General features: G+C 42.3%; 1 protein-coding gene across 12 annotated transcripts in view; it reads right to left on the bottom strand.

Annotated features, from left to right (window-relative positions):
• ZMIZ1 (zinc finger MIZ-type containing 1) overlaps window positions 1-13,923 on the bottom strand; it is a 386,929-nt gene that overhangs the window by 204,600 nt on the left and 168,406 nt on the right. The window lies entirely within an intron of this gene.

The raw sequence follows: 13,923 nt of genomic DNA on the forward strand, positions 1-13,923 counted from the left end.
TTGGTGGTTATTGATGCCTTCTACACACACACACACACACACACACACACACACACAGAAACTTTCTTCTTGATCTTCTGCTTATGAGTTGGGAGAACAAAATGGTTCCTTCCTGCCTGCGCCACCAAGTGCGCATCCCCTTCCATGCAAATAACATCTGAGCAGGTGGGACATTTGAATAAGGCAAATATATGAAAAATGGGTGGCAAGCTTATAGCCATTTACAAATGGTTGATTCCTGGACTGTACAAGAGAAAGCAGTCAAGCTTTTTAGGCCTACTTATGTTAGATTCCACATATACAGTGCACACCACATTCGCATGCAGATCTCTGTGAGGCACACGTGTCTGGTTGGGAGGTGCAATCTACCCCTTCACATCCTACATACACAGGAGGAAGACTGCCTGATCCACACTGGAGAAAATGGATTTTAATATTCGGGATCAGAAGAGTCAGTGTTCAAATAAATGAGGAGTGTGGGCAAACCCAAGGCATGTCTCTGACCCTATTGCATGTGGGCAGAGAAACATACAGACGACCCCTATGTTTCTGAAAGTTAATATTTTTAAAATTGATTTTACATAAATAAAAAGCAAACTAAATAAAATATACAACTGCATTCACCAAAAACGAAGAGAAACTGCAATTTACGAATATTAAACAATGTTCATGTATTTATTCATTTGTGCCTTCGTATTATTTTTGTTCCATTACAAAGGCCTCCACTTATCTACAATCCTTGCACCAAAGTCTTTTGAAGTGTGAAACTTCTATTCTTAAAGTCTGCCAAACCCCTATGTTGTCTTCCTAGTAGTAGCTGATACCACTGCCCATAAACAAGCACTCCCTAGCATCCTCAGAGACAAAAACTTAACACATATATCTTAAAAAGTCAATAACTGAAAATTGCAATTTTCATTATTCAGAGGCACAGCAAAAATAACGAAGAGTCCTGTAGCACCTTAAAAACTAGTTTATGCCATAATAAAATTGTTAGCCTCTGGGGTGCTGAAGGTCTTCATAGTCTCACATACTATTCAGGTTCAGTGCTGGGTATTCCAAACAGCGAGTGTTAAAACACATGCACACACAATCAACAACAACAAAATGTGCATGCTCTCAAGTTGGCCAGATCCCTCGCAGGGTGGGTGTTAATCCAAGAGAAAACATGACAGAAGTTCCACTCTACAGTTTGCAATGGTATTGAGCTGGAACAGGGGATATGCTTTTCAGACTGCATGTTAAGCTAGCATGTACTTAGTACAAAAGTCTATCAGGTTATAGCAAAGCATGCTGGGATAAGTGGCTCATTGCAAATATAAAAAACAGAGGTTATTTGACACTAGCCAAAGAGCAGAAGCAGACCTAAATGTGGAAGTCCTTATATGAAGCAAACCTGATTTAAGTTGAATGGACATAATTCTGAAAATAAATGCCGAGTGTGACAAAGGTCCAAAGGAACTGCTGACACCTCCTCCAGGTCACAGCAGGAAGATAGGTTCTTAATTACAGTCAGAGCAAAACAAACTTCTAGGGTTTGTCAGGCAAAAGAGACAGCCAAGGATCAACCAGCACTACTGTTACCATAGCCTCTGGATTGTGCCAGGTTTTAAGGGTGTCCTGAGCTATACATACGAACCCCTCAATAGGTGATGGAGGGGGCCGTTCCATGATCTAGCTGTGAGACAGTTACACTGCTGTGAGGCCATCACAGAAAATGCTACTTCTTGTCAATATCAGTCTAACCTCCAAAACGAGGCAGTACATGGAGGAAAGCCTCTCCCAGTGCCTCAGAAGTAGGAGGATTTGTATGGAAGCAGCCATGCCCGAAATCAGGGGTCACCAACCCATTATGTATGATGGTGTTCACTTGTCTTTCTGCACAGGTGCCCCAGACTCTGAGCTTTCGTTTTTTTAAAAAAATGCCAAGCCTCTAGCCCTCCTAGGATGAAAATTATGGTGCAAAATGTGCAGGTACCTTTGAAGTGGCTTCTGTGAAATGGGAGCCAGAGCTTGTCCACACTTCCACTTTTCCTGTGCCTAGAAAGCACGACTATGAGTGGTTTCCCGCTTTTCCCGCAATTTCTAGGCATGGGTCCGAGCGGTTTCTTTAATTTCTAATATTGGCATAGGAATCAAAAGTTGTGTGTCTCTTTTGTAGGAAATGTATAGTTTTGTGCATTCTGCAATTTCCGTTTTTCATCCCAACTTCCATTCTGCAGAAAATCCGGTTGCCGCTTCCTCCAACTGAGTGAGAAAGAGCAATTTTCCGGGGGGGCGGGGGGGAGTGGTGGGACAAGAGGAAGTGTGGCCAAGCCCTGAGTGTAGTACAGCCATCCTGTATATTTTTCCTAGTACTGAGGAATATTCTGTGTGTGTGTGTGTGTGTGTGTGTGTGTGTGTGTGTGTAGTGTGTGTGTGTGTGTGTGTGTGTGTGTGTGTCTAAAATCAATGTTGTGGGATTTCCACACTCAGGACCAGCAAGTCATAGCTGACCTCTCATGAAAAGCATAAGGTTCTCATTTTGTGCTATGCCACATTTGCTAAGGCAGCCATTTTGTACTCTGTCATAATCGCCCCCATTGCAGTTATTCTGTGACTACCTCAGAATTCGAAATGTGCCCACTGGTCCAAAAAAAGATTGGCGACCCCTTCCCTAAAGTATTGGTTTGTGTGTGATTAAGTGCTCCATTCACTGAAACATATACAGATGCTTCTTATGCTGGAACTACAATAGAATTTCACTTGTCAGTTATACTGCAACGCTAGAACAGGGCAACTTAGTACCAGATGACCGCTGGAAATAAAAACACATATTAAGTGGGTTATATAACAAGTACATTTTTGGGTCAAAGCACATTCCAACACACTGGCATGCTTTCTGCAAATATCAAACAGCTCAGCACAGTAACATTAATTTGGTTTAAAAGCTTCATTGAGTCCTGTGGTGACCTTCATGTGCTCATGAAGCCAGTGGAATTAAAACCAGACTGGTTACTGATTAGCCCTTGTATTTAATGAACCATAAATTGGCACTCCTGTTACCAGTACAATAGTGTGGACAAAAATTAATTGCACAGTGTGCTTAACCCTTCAAGGCTCTTTGAGGAAAGTCCATTAGTCAATATCCTCATTGGAAGACGATTTTGCAAGAGTTGTGTTTTTTGCTTGCTTGCTTGCTTGTTTGTTTGCAGGGAAGGTTGCAATCTCTACACAGTGGATATGGGTCACATGATGCACTCAAAGTGTTGACTTAGCGTTCAGTTAGCTGCAGATGTAACAGATATCCATTATGTGACCCAGTTCCTCACAGATCCCACCGCACAGTAATTACAGAAAAATCACCCAGGCAGAAAGAAAAATAGGCATCTGAATCTACCTACCCAAAGATAACCACTGTTCTGGAGGTTTAGCACTAATTTTAGTATATAAAAAAGGTAAAGGTAAAGGACCCCTGGACAGTTAAGTCCAGTGAAGGCAACTATGGGGTGTGGTGCTCATTTTGCTTTTCAGGCCAAGGGAGCCAGCATCCGTCCACAGAAAGCTTTCTGGGTCATGTAGCCAGCATGACTAAACTGCTTCTGGCTTCTGGCGTAACGTGACACTGTGACAAGTGCCAGAGCTCACGGAAACATCGTTTACCTTCCCATCACAGTGGTACCTATTTATCTACTTGCACTGGTGTGCTTTCAAACTCCTGGGTTGGCAGGAGCCTCTTGGGCTTGCTGACTGAAAGGCTGGTGGTTCGAATCTGCGCAATGCTGGTGAGCTCCCATTGCTCTGTCCCAGCTGCTCCCAACCTAGCAGTTCGAAAGCACACCTGTGCAAATAGATAAATCCAAATTAAATTGGGGGGAGGGGAGGCACAAATATATAACTGTCATTATAATGCCAGTAATAGTGTGTAAACACTAAAAAATAGAAAGCCCTTTCATGCAACAGTACCTGTTTCACACTTCTGGGAGCATCTGGAAAAAACCTTTCAGTTTGCAGTGGCAATAAAACTACTTCTACTGACACCAGTAGCTGTGAAAATACCTCTGCTTCTACAAATGTTGAAGATAAAGGATAACTTTGCCATAGGATGTATTACACGGCTAGATTCTTATGTGAACTGGGAAAATCCACCCTTTATAAACCATCCTTTATCAAAAGATCCCAGGGCAGTGTAAAACATTAAGAACACATTTTACAAAGCACATTAATAAAAAGCATAGTAAGACAGCATGATAATAACATAATCAGAATTTACACACCTGTGTAAATTCTACAAATCTGCACAATTACAGGGAGTTGGGGAGGCAGGAAGAAAGATGTTGACAGCAACCTTCAGTATTGGTTACAGCACCCTAAGAATCCTAGCCTTAAAAGAAAAAAAGCAAGTTTTAGCCCTTTGGTAGTGTGGTGGCAATGAGATGAGGACCATACCCCATAGCCGCCTTTGACTGGACTTAACCGTCCAGTGGTCATTTACCTTTACCTTTTACCTTGGTACTCAATAGGACTTAGTGATCACAGGAGAAGATGGACATAATCTGCATAGCATCTTGGCCCTCTGTCATAACTAACAGAAGTAGAATAAATGATGCAAATTAAGCAGATAACTGCATTTTATATACATCAAAGAATTTGCCTTCATTTAGTACAAAAATTGGGTTGTCTTGGTACAGAATGGCGATTACTCATTTTTAAACAGCAGATAACATATTTTTGTAGCTCAGCAATGTAAGAAATAAACCCCACACTCTTAGACCTACTCTAAACATGCCACCTCAAAAGTAAGTCCCACTGAACCACGCTCTTTCTGCAGCATCTCTGTGCAAAATCTCAGCTACCTAGCAGTGTGGATGCAACAATTTGTTTGCTTAGTATAGAGTTCTGCAGCAATTCATTCTGGCCTTAATAATGTTCTAGCACAGCAATCTCATGGTTCAGGTTCTCCTGGCAAGTTTCTTAAAAGTCCAGTAGCATATATTATTTTATGGAGCATACATGTTTGTTTGCTTTTGAAAAGATGAGAAGCACTTTGTCAAAGCATAAATTTGTGGTGCAAAGCACTAATTAACATGCTAAATAAAACGGGTTGTTTTGAAAAATGTCTGTGTGCACATACCCCCAAATATAGGACTCATGCAGTTGGCCATGTAGTCAGGCCAGGAGTGTGCCCTCAAATGGGAATGTATGATGGGGAAGAAATATGGGGATACAATGGCAGCATGGCCAGGTATTAACATTCTGCCCCCTGAAATTAAATTTCAGGGAGTGCCTGCCTGCCTGGTTGCCACTGACAATCCCATACATTCAACAGTATTTCTCTGTCATAGCTTCATGTTTGGCTGCAGATACAAATTCAGCTGATGATAGCATCATCTCTATGCTCTCTTACCTAAACATCTCTCTTATATTTTGTCCTGGGGGGAAACAAACATAAATTATATAAACCCATGATCATAACTTATTTAGGGAGTTCATTTTGTGAAACACTTTTTCCCCCTTCCCTCGGCACCTTACACATAAGACAGAAGAACTCCCTCTGATACCAGCCAAGCAAATGTGCTGTCCACTGATCCGAGAGTGAAGATAAAATGAACTGACAGTGTAGTCAACAAATTTCATCCAGGCAGCATTGGCCACGTGCAAACTCCACATCTATAGCTTTAACTAAGTAGCTTCCAATTAAATCCCTAGACAGAGTAGCAATGCCTATTAAATATTTCTTTCCATTTTATTTAAGAAATATATTAGCCTTTCTTCAGCTGAAGTGCTTATCCACAGTTTGAATGAACAATATAAAAAGTACACCAAAACTGGTAACAGCAGCAATCAAATTCCAGCATTAAAAAAAATCATATTAAAGCCTAGCAACTTTCCCCCTGACATTAAAAAGAGTACAGGGATGGTACCTGACGAACCTCCCTTGGGAGGAAATTTCAAAGATGGAATACATGACTGAGTAGGCTCAGTCACAGCATGCCCGTCTGATGGTGATGGAAAAGACACTTGCAGAAGATTGCTTCGGCTGAATATTAGGACAGATTCCTGAAAGAGCCGGCAATCTTTTCAGTTCCCACTTCCCAAGCAGTTTAGGACTTTAAAGGGTTAGAAGCAACAGTATGGATTGTGTTCCTAGATGGCCTGGGAGCTGTGTAGCTACTTCAGAACTGTTAATATATGCTTCCTACTTCACCCAGTCCAGGCTGGTAACCAGATGCTGTTTTTTGCATGCGCTGTAATTTCTGAATAGCTGTCCAAGGAAGCTCCGGGTATGATGTGCTGCAATAGCCTAGGTGAGGTGCTACCAGAATATGGAGAGCTTGCCAAGGGGGATTCACAGTTAGCATATCAGCCTTAGTTGGTGAAAGGTGCTCCATGTCAGAGAGACCACTTGGGCCACCGCTGAAAGGACTAAAAAAGTGCACACCTGATCTTTCCAGGGGAAATGCCACCACACCCAGAACAGCTTAAACACCACCTACCTATAAGTGGATTTTACAAGACAAGAAAGATCACATAAAAGGTGGAAATAATAAGGAAATGTCAAGGAAATGGAACAAAGTATTGTCTGAATGCAGCCTGCATGTGCTCTGTGAAGAAACATACATAGACAAACAATTCACCATAAAATTCTGCGTCCTGCATACATTTTTGCAAATCTGGACCCATCATCTTTGACACAATTTTTCCCACCCCTACAAACAAAATTACAGAATCACAGGGCAACTGTCCTCAAGGTATGGATCCTAAAAAAAATTCAAATCCAGCAATTTCTCCTACACCACACAATATTTCTGTTTCCTTTTTCTCCTGAGCGTTTATTTAGATACATGTTAACAGTGAATTTGGCCACAGATGATATACACGATGGTCTGAAGCAGAGGAAATAGTGCTGCAACCCAAGGTGTAATTGTTATTGTAAAATCTCTAATCTGTGTATTTGGAGAGGAAAAAGTAAAGGCACATTATAAAATTCACCCCTGACTTTCTGCCAAATAACCTCAATCCTATAAAATGCCTCCTAATGATCCAAATGTGATGAAGTCATTTAAATAACATAGAGAGCTCTTCTAGCAGCAGATACTGGCTGCAGATAATGTGCAGCGAATAGGATTATGTTGCTGCTGCTAAAATATTTTTTTCAGGGTTGCTGCAGTTTTATATTTAATTCCTGAGCACAGTTGATTACTCTGTTCTGTTCTGATCACAGATGTGATCATCAAGCTGGTTTAATAAGGCTGGGAGAGAGAGGGGGAGAGAGAGAGAGAGAGAAGGCTGACAGTGCTATTTGGGAGGATATTTGCCCAGCTGTAGACATATTAGGTGGGCTTCGTTAGCTACTGCTAGGAATCCTTCAGGATGCCTTACAAATTCCAGTATGAACTGCTCTGACCTTCCAGACCAATATGCAGATATGAACTTAGTTACACAAAAGCTTTCCAGTTCCCAAATGTTCCAGCACTGTTCTGAACTTATATATATATATATATATATATATATATATATATATATATATCTAAAATGTGTTGAGAGGAAAATACTTTAAACATACTTCTGATGACAACCTTCTTGAACTTCAGAGAAGTGACCATGCAGAAAAGCTCTTGACAGGTTTTGCTATTTCATGAAGATCTTGCAGCCTTTCACCTGGAAGATGGTTTCCTCTCCCCTTGGGACAAGGGCTAGGAACCTTTTTCAGCCAGAGGGTCATACTCCCTTCTACATGCCAGCAGTGAACGGGGCCAAAGGCAAAAGCAGTCAAGGCAACAAATGTGAATTTTGCCTCTGTACAGGGGGCTAGTTTCCATGTGTATCCCTCATCATCCTAGCAACCAAGAGGCATTAACAAAAGTTCAAGGGCACATTCCAGACTGACAAAAACACTCAAGGAAGGTGAAAAGCAGCGCTGGTAACGCATGTAGCCTGGACAGAAGGAGTGACTGGGGAAAGTCCATGAATGGGAAGCTTAGCAAGCAGCCTACATTCCCAAGAAGGCAAAGCATATTCTCCTTGCCAAACCATAAATAATTATCTGGAGGACAAGGGATTCCTCTCTTCCCTCTTGCCAAAACATTGCATTCAGTTTGACTGAACAATAACCGCCTTTTTATTTAGTACATTTACATCCTGCCTAGGCCTGAGCGATACATCAATACATCGCCCAGGACCGGTATGAGGAGCAGACCGCGATGTTGGTTTCACTCAGCGGTATATCGCTGATGAAACCACCACATTGGGGTGGCGGTTCCGTGAAAGTGCTCCCCCGATCTGAGTGACCCTGACGCCTCAGCAGCACCGGATCCCTTAGCTGGGATCTACGCCCCAGCTGCGCGAAGCCCAATGCTGCTGAGGCATCGGATTGCTCAGATGGAGAGGGGTGTGTGTGGAAGAAACCTCCCCACCAGCCCATCGCTCAGATTTAAAAAGGGTACATTTCTGCTCTATGTGCCCCTACTTAATGAAGTAAGGCAGGCAACCACCAGGGAGAGCGCCTTTTCAGCACCTAGTCAAGACCTGTTTACCCAGGCCTCCTAAACAACTGATATAGCCTGGACCTTTCCGTTTCCAAATCTGTTTTTGTTGCATTAATCTAGCATTGAATTTATGCTTTTATGTTTCATTTTGCATTGTTTTCGTTGCATGCCCGAGAGAGGTATTTGTGTTACAGTGCAGCACACAAATGCCAAAATATAAATAAACGGATAGACCCTACGGATACAAAGAAATGCTTGGAAGTGTGTGGACAACTCTGGGTTAAATCTTAGAAATCGGAGAGGTGGCTGAGGAAGATTTACAGTGGCTGGGAGCTGGCTTTTAATATCCTACAGAGATCCTTGCTCCTTGCCAGGTACAAAATAGCAACCAAAAGCACACACACCATCAACAACAAAAACACAAAATAAATTATGAAAAGTGGCTTTATGTAAATATTTGTGAACTGCATGTAAATTATGCAATTTTTAACCAGTTACAAAATACAGGAAGCAGTCTTATACTAGCCGACTCTTTGTCAACCCCATAGAATCATAGAATCGTAGACTTGGAAGGCTCATCTAGTCCAACCCCCGGCAATGCATGAATCTAATCCACCTCAGCCCTGTCTACACGGACTGGCAGCCACTCTCCAGGATTCTAGGCAGGGTCTCCAATTTCTTCCCTGGGGATGCCAGCAGTTGAACCCAGGGCCTTGTTCATGAGAAACAGATGCTTTCTGAGCTACAGCCTTTCTCCACTAAAGACTAATTTCATTTGCTGCAAAATTATATTAGTACCCACAACTCTCAATATGGAACCTGCTCTCCTTCCTCTACATGTCAATCAGTGCTTCCTAGGCAAATATTTCTTTCCCATTTGGGATTATGTGGTGTGAGATGTGTCTGCAATGTGAGAGGCAATATATCAGTGTTGTATTGGTGCAACTGTCGGCGGGTCTTACCAACGGAAGGTGCAGCCAAGCCTTAAGATCAGTCAGGCCATTCATGTGGCAAGCATTTCCAATACTTTTTTTAAAAAAAAACAACTGAAGTAATGAACGAAGCGCAACCAATTCTGCACACCACTCTAAATTTCTACACCTGCCAGCTCCCCTCCCCTTCCCAACTTCATATTCATATTTATATAACCCACCACACTGGCAGTAGATTCTCTCACTTCCCCCCAGCCTTTCATACCTCTGTAATCACCAGAGAGGAAATTTAACACCACAGAACTAGATTAAAGGAAGGCAAAGAAACAGATCTAAATCAACGCAGAGAAAAGGAGCCTGAACTAAGATCCAGCCTGCATTGTGAGTGTGCACTGGAGCTCGTAGGAGAGGCAAGGAAAAGAAATTTATCCATGTGTTGGGACTGCCATACAAAAAGCTGTATCATTTGCAATATCAAGGCCCAGTGAAGTGTGTAAAAAACAAGCTGGACTTAAACAACTCAGGCAAGAAAGCAATACTTTCCGAAGAACCCTCTCTCAGCAGAGATTGGCAGCAGAACAAGGAAACAGCATGTGGTACAGTTCTTTTGGGTAGATCATATAATTTGAATGAAGCCTCACATTTAAAAACAAAGCAAACAAACCCACCAACTTTCCTGCATGTGTAAACTACCTTTTCAGGAAGAAAGCTCGGCTAAAGTACCACTCTTTGACATGAGAAACTACAGGCTCATCTTGCAATTATTTTACCACAAGTCTGCAATCCTATGGACACTTACACGGGAAAAGCCCCACATGACAGAGTGCAATTTCTTTGCGAATAAGTATGTGCAGGTCAGGCTGCCAATGAAGAGTGTTTTGCACTGTATCAACGTATTAGTTCTTCCAGACAAAAATTTACACCCAAGATTTAGTCAATTGTATATTCTGTGTTGGTCTGTTATTGTGAATTATTTCTTCTCTTTCTCTTGGGAATTTGTGGCGCAACTACATAAAGCCAAACAAAATACCCAAATATATTTTCTCAGAACAGTAAGAGTTACCATCAAAGGAAAAGCATTTCTAAAGGAGTAGGCGGAGGGCCAAAAAATATCTCCGTTTTGAAACCCCTAAGTAGGCCAGAGTTCAAGCCCCACACTTAGCTACTTCACCCAGTTCATAAATTCTCTTTCTCAAGGGTGAAAAAGTTCCAGCCTTATCCTGTCTAAGAATATCAGCCTATAATGACTACACTCAGCAAAGTTGAAAAGCAGCACAACTGCTTCCTGATGCAACCAATTTTGGGTATATTGGCATCTAGCAGTGTAGTGAACCTTATGCACAGAACTAGTTTGCCATGCCAGAAAAAAAGGACAACACGTTTTGAAAATAAGCCTCTCAGTTACGTGAATCAGACCTCAGTTGGTGTTTAGAGGGAGTCTCCAAAGAACTGTGTTTCCAAGTGGAAATGAGAGAGAGTTGGTCTGAATCTTAACTGCAGACTCCCAGGAGCTAAAGGAACGAATGCCACACTCTAATTTGACTTGGGGATTCCACATGGCAACAGCAAGACTTGGGGAACAGCTCTTCACTCTAACCTCGTTTGAGTTATCATCTTTTGTTTGCATTACTGCAGCTCTCAAGATGACAGCTATCAAATCAGATTAGTGGATGTTGCTTATGGTGACAAAAATGAACCGTTGAAGGATCGAACACACAGGAGGTTTGGTTTGCATGCTCAGCTCCCCATATTTCTGATGCTCTTCTCTTACCTTTGGTTAAATGTTTTTTGCAGGTTTTCGAAGCAACACGAAATCTAGCTAAACAAGAGGTGAAAGAGGGGGATGTGCACACACCACGAGCTGTGGTCCTTCTTCTAAACCGCCCTGAACTTTCGGAGGGAGGGGAAGGGAAATTGCCTGTCTTCAGCACAAGACTGCTTAAAAACACATTTCATCAACACAGAAAGAAACACTGCCCAATGCCACCTTGTTTTCAGTCTCTGAAATAAATATAAATACCTTACTGTCAGGTGCAGGGATAAAATGAGGAGGGGGAGAGCCGTGAATGCCACCTTGAGCACCTTAGAGGGAAGGTAGGATATGAATATAATGAGGAATTAAATAAATTGCTTCAAATCCATGACTTAGCTTGAACACAAAAACATGTGGGTACCAGGAGAGATGGCGGCCACTGTATTCCCCCTATATAATATTTGAAATATATCTACACAAAAAAGCTTGTTCTATCTTTTCCTGGGCATAAAGATGTGTCAGCTAACTACTTAGGCACTGAAGGAAATAACCTAAGCTGAAGCAGGCCCAAATATATCACTCTAGCATCTGGTAATGTATGATGATGTAGTTGAGCATCTAGAGCAGGGCTGTCAGTCATAAGATCAGAGAATGTTAACAGGCCCACTCGGATTGCAAATGTGGCCTGTGACACCACAGCTGCTCTCCACGAGAGACTACCAAGTTGATCAAGGGTCTGGAAACCTTATGAGGAACGGTTGAAGAAGCTGGATAGGTTTAGCCTGGAAAAGAGGAGACTAAGAAGAGATATGATAGCCATCTTCAAATATCTAAAGGGTTGTTTCATGCAAGATTGAGCAAGTCTTGTTTTCCCCTGCTCTGTGTGGTAAGACTCAAACCAATGGCTTCAAGCTACAAGAAAGGAGATTCCGACTAAACTCCAGTAAGAACTTTCTGATGGTAAGATGTGTTAGTGGAATGGACTCCCAAAAGCAGTGTTAGAAACTTAGATATGAAAGCTAGGAGCTAAATTGCACCTTAAACCTAGGTTATGGGCGCAACAATGGAATGTCTAGGCACGCTTTTTTATAACAAGAATAAAAAGCTGAAAATGAACTGCAGCTAAAATATTGTATTCATTTTCCACATGGTCTAGTCCTTCCCCTGCCCACCCCACCCCCAATTTTCTTAAGAGGGTCTCTTTTCCCGTCTTCAGAGAGTAGCTGGAAGTGGGGAGGCAGAAAAAGGTCCTCCTTTCCTTCCACTCTGTAGTTTTATTCTGAAATCTTAGGTGCAATACTGCACCCAGAGTTCAGAAACTGCTCACGCTAATGAAATTCCCTGTCACAAAATGCATCTAGAACAATGGGAGTTTCGAACACTGTCCAAGAAAGGTGATGGCCTCCCTTTCCTTGGAGGTTTTTAAGCAGAGATTAGATGGCCATTTGTCATTGATGCTTTAGCCGAGATTCCTGTATTGCAGAGGGTCCCTCCCAATTCTACCGATCTATGATTCCATTATCTCCAAGGCCAGGAATGAAGCCAATGCTCCTAGGAGGGCAACCTGGCTCACCAATAGTTGCAACAGCTGCTATTGATAGTGTGAATTGGAGGCAAGTGGGGTTCCCACTGGTGTCAGCCTGCGGAAGGCCCTGAAACAGGTGGGGAGGAACTGAGCTAGCCTGCGATCTACTGGATCCTGAGCTGGGGTCAGCTGTTATGCAAGCTCCAGGCTCCATAAAGCCTTGCCTGGGGTGGAGAAGATGGAACAGCTCTGCCAGTAAATGTATGGTTTATTCCATCTGTGTAAGTGACTGGTACTGCCAGAAGGAATGTCTAATGATTGCAGATGGATGTGGAGGTAGAAAACAATCTTGAGTGGGAGAGAAATCAGTTTGGTTAATAAGGGGAACAGGGGCTATACAACTTTCCTTTGCAGTAATTGCACCTATTACATTCTGAGCCGGCTGCAGTCTTTCACCTTAGAAATCAACAGTTTTGAATAAAGTAAAAACAAACAAACTAAATCTCTTATTTCTTAAAGTTCAACCCCTGCCTAGAGAGCATCAGGTACAAAAAAACAAAAAAACCAGACCAGCACATAAACAAACAACAGAGTACAAATTGTCTGGACAAGCAAGAACCAGCCACAGATTGCAATAGAAATCCACCTCTTTCCTTATCCACAGCAACCACTATTGCCTGTCTCTCAAAAAGCTCTGAAACTGACCAACCAATTTGCATCCAATGAGAGAGAAGCCACAAACTCACTGACAGAGCACATATTTGCATGCTAAAGATGTCAGATTCAATTCTTGGCATTTCCAATTTAAAGGATCAGGTAGCAAGTGATGCAATAGACCACTGTCCCAGACCTTAAAGATCTGTTGCCAGTCAGAGTAAGTAATATTAGGATAATTGGGACAAAGAGTCTGACCTGGATGCTTTTCATGTTTCCAGGTGCTCTTTTTTACTGGCTGTAATAATAGTTTTGTGCTTTAATTTTACATAGGTTACATGCAGATCCAAAGGGTTGTGCCTCCCCCCCCCCAGCCAGCCTCATGTGATGCTAAAGAACCTGAGCAGATGGCAGGCAGGACCAAGGCACATCTGCTTGCTAGGATTACTGTCATATTAGACTAGATCAGCCACTCACATCGGCACAAAACAAGCAGACATTCTTACAGAAAAGGAGCCTAAGGAGAGAAAATAGGGCTGTGCAGAACCTCAGGAATGTTTGACAGCACTCAAGGCCCAGCATAGGCCTGGC

Source organism: Podarcis pityusensis, assembly GCF_964106645.2.
Source record: "Podarcis pityusensis genome assembly, chromosome: 5".
In the NCBI taxonomy this organism is placed as follows: Eukaryota; Metazoa; Chordata; class Lepidosauria; order Squamata; family Lacertidae; genus Podarcis; species Podarcis pityusensis.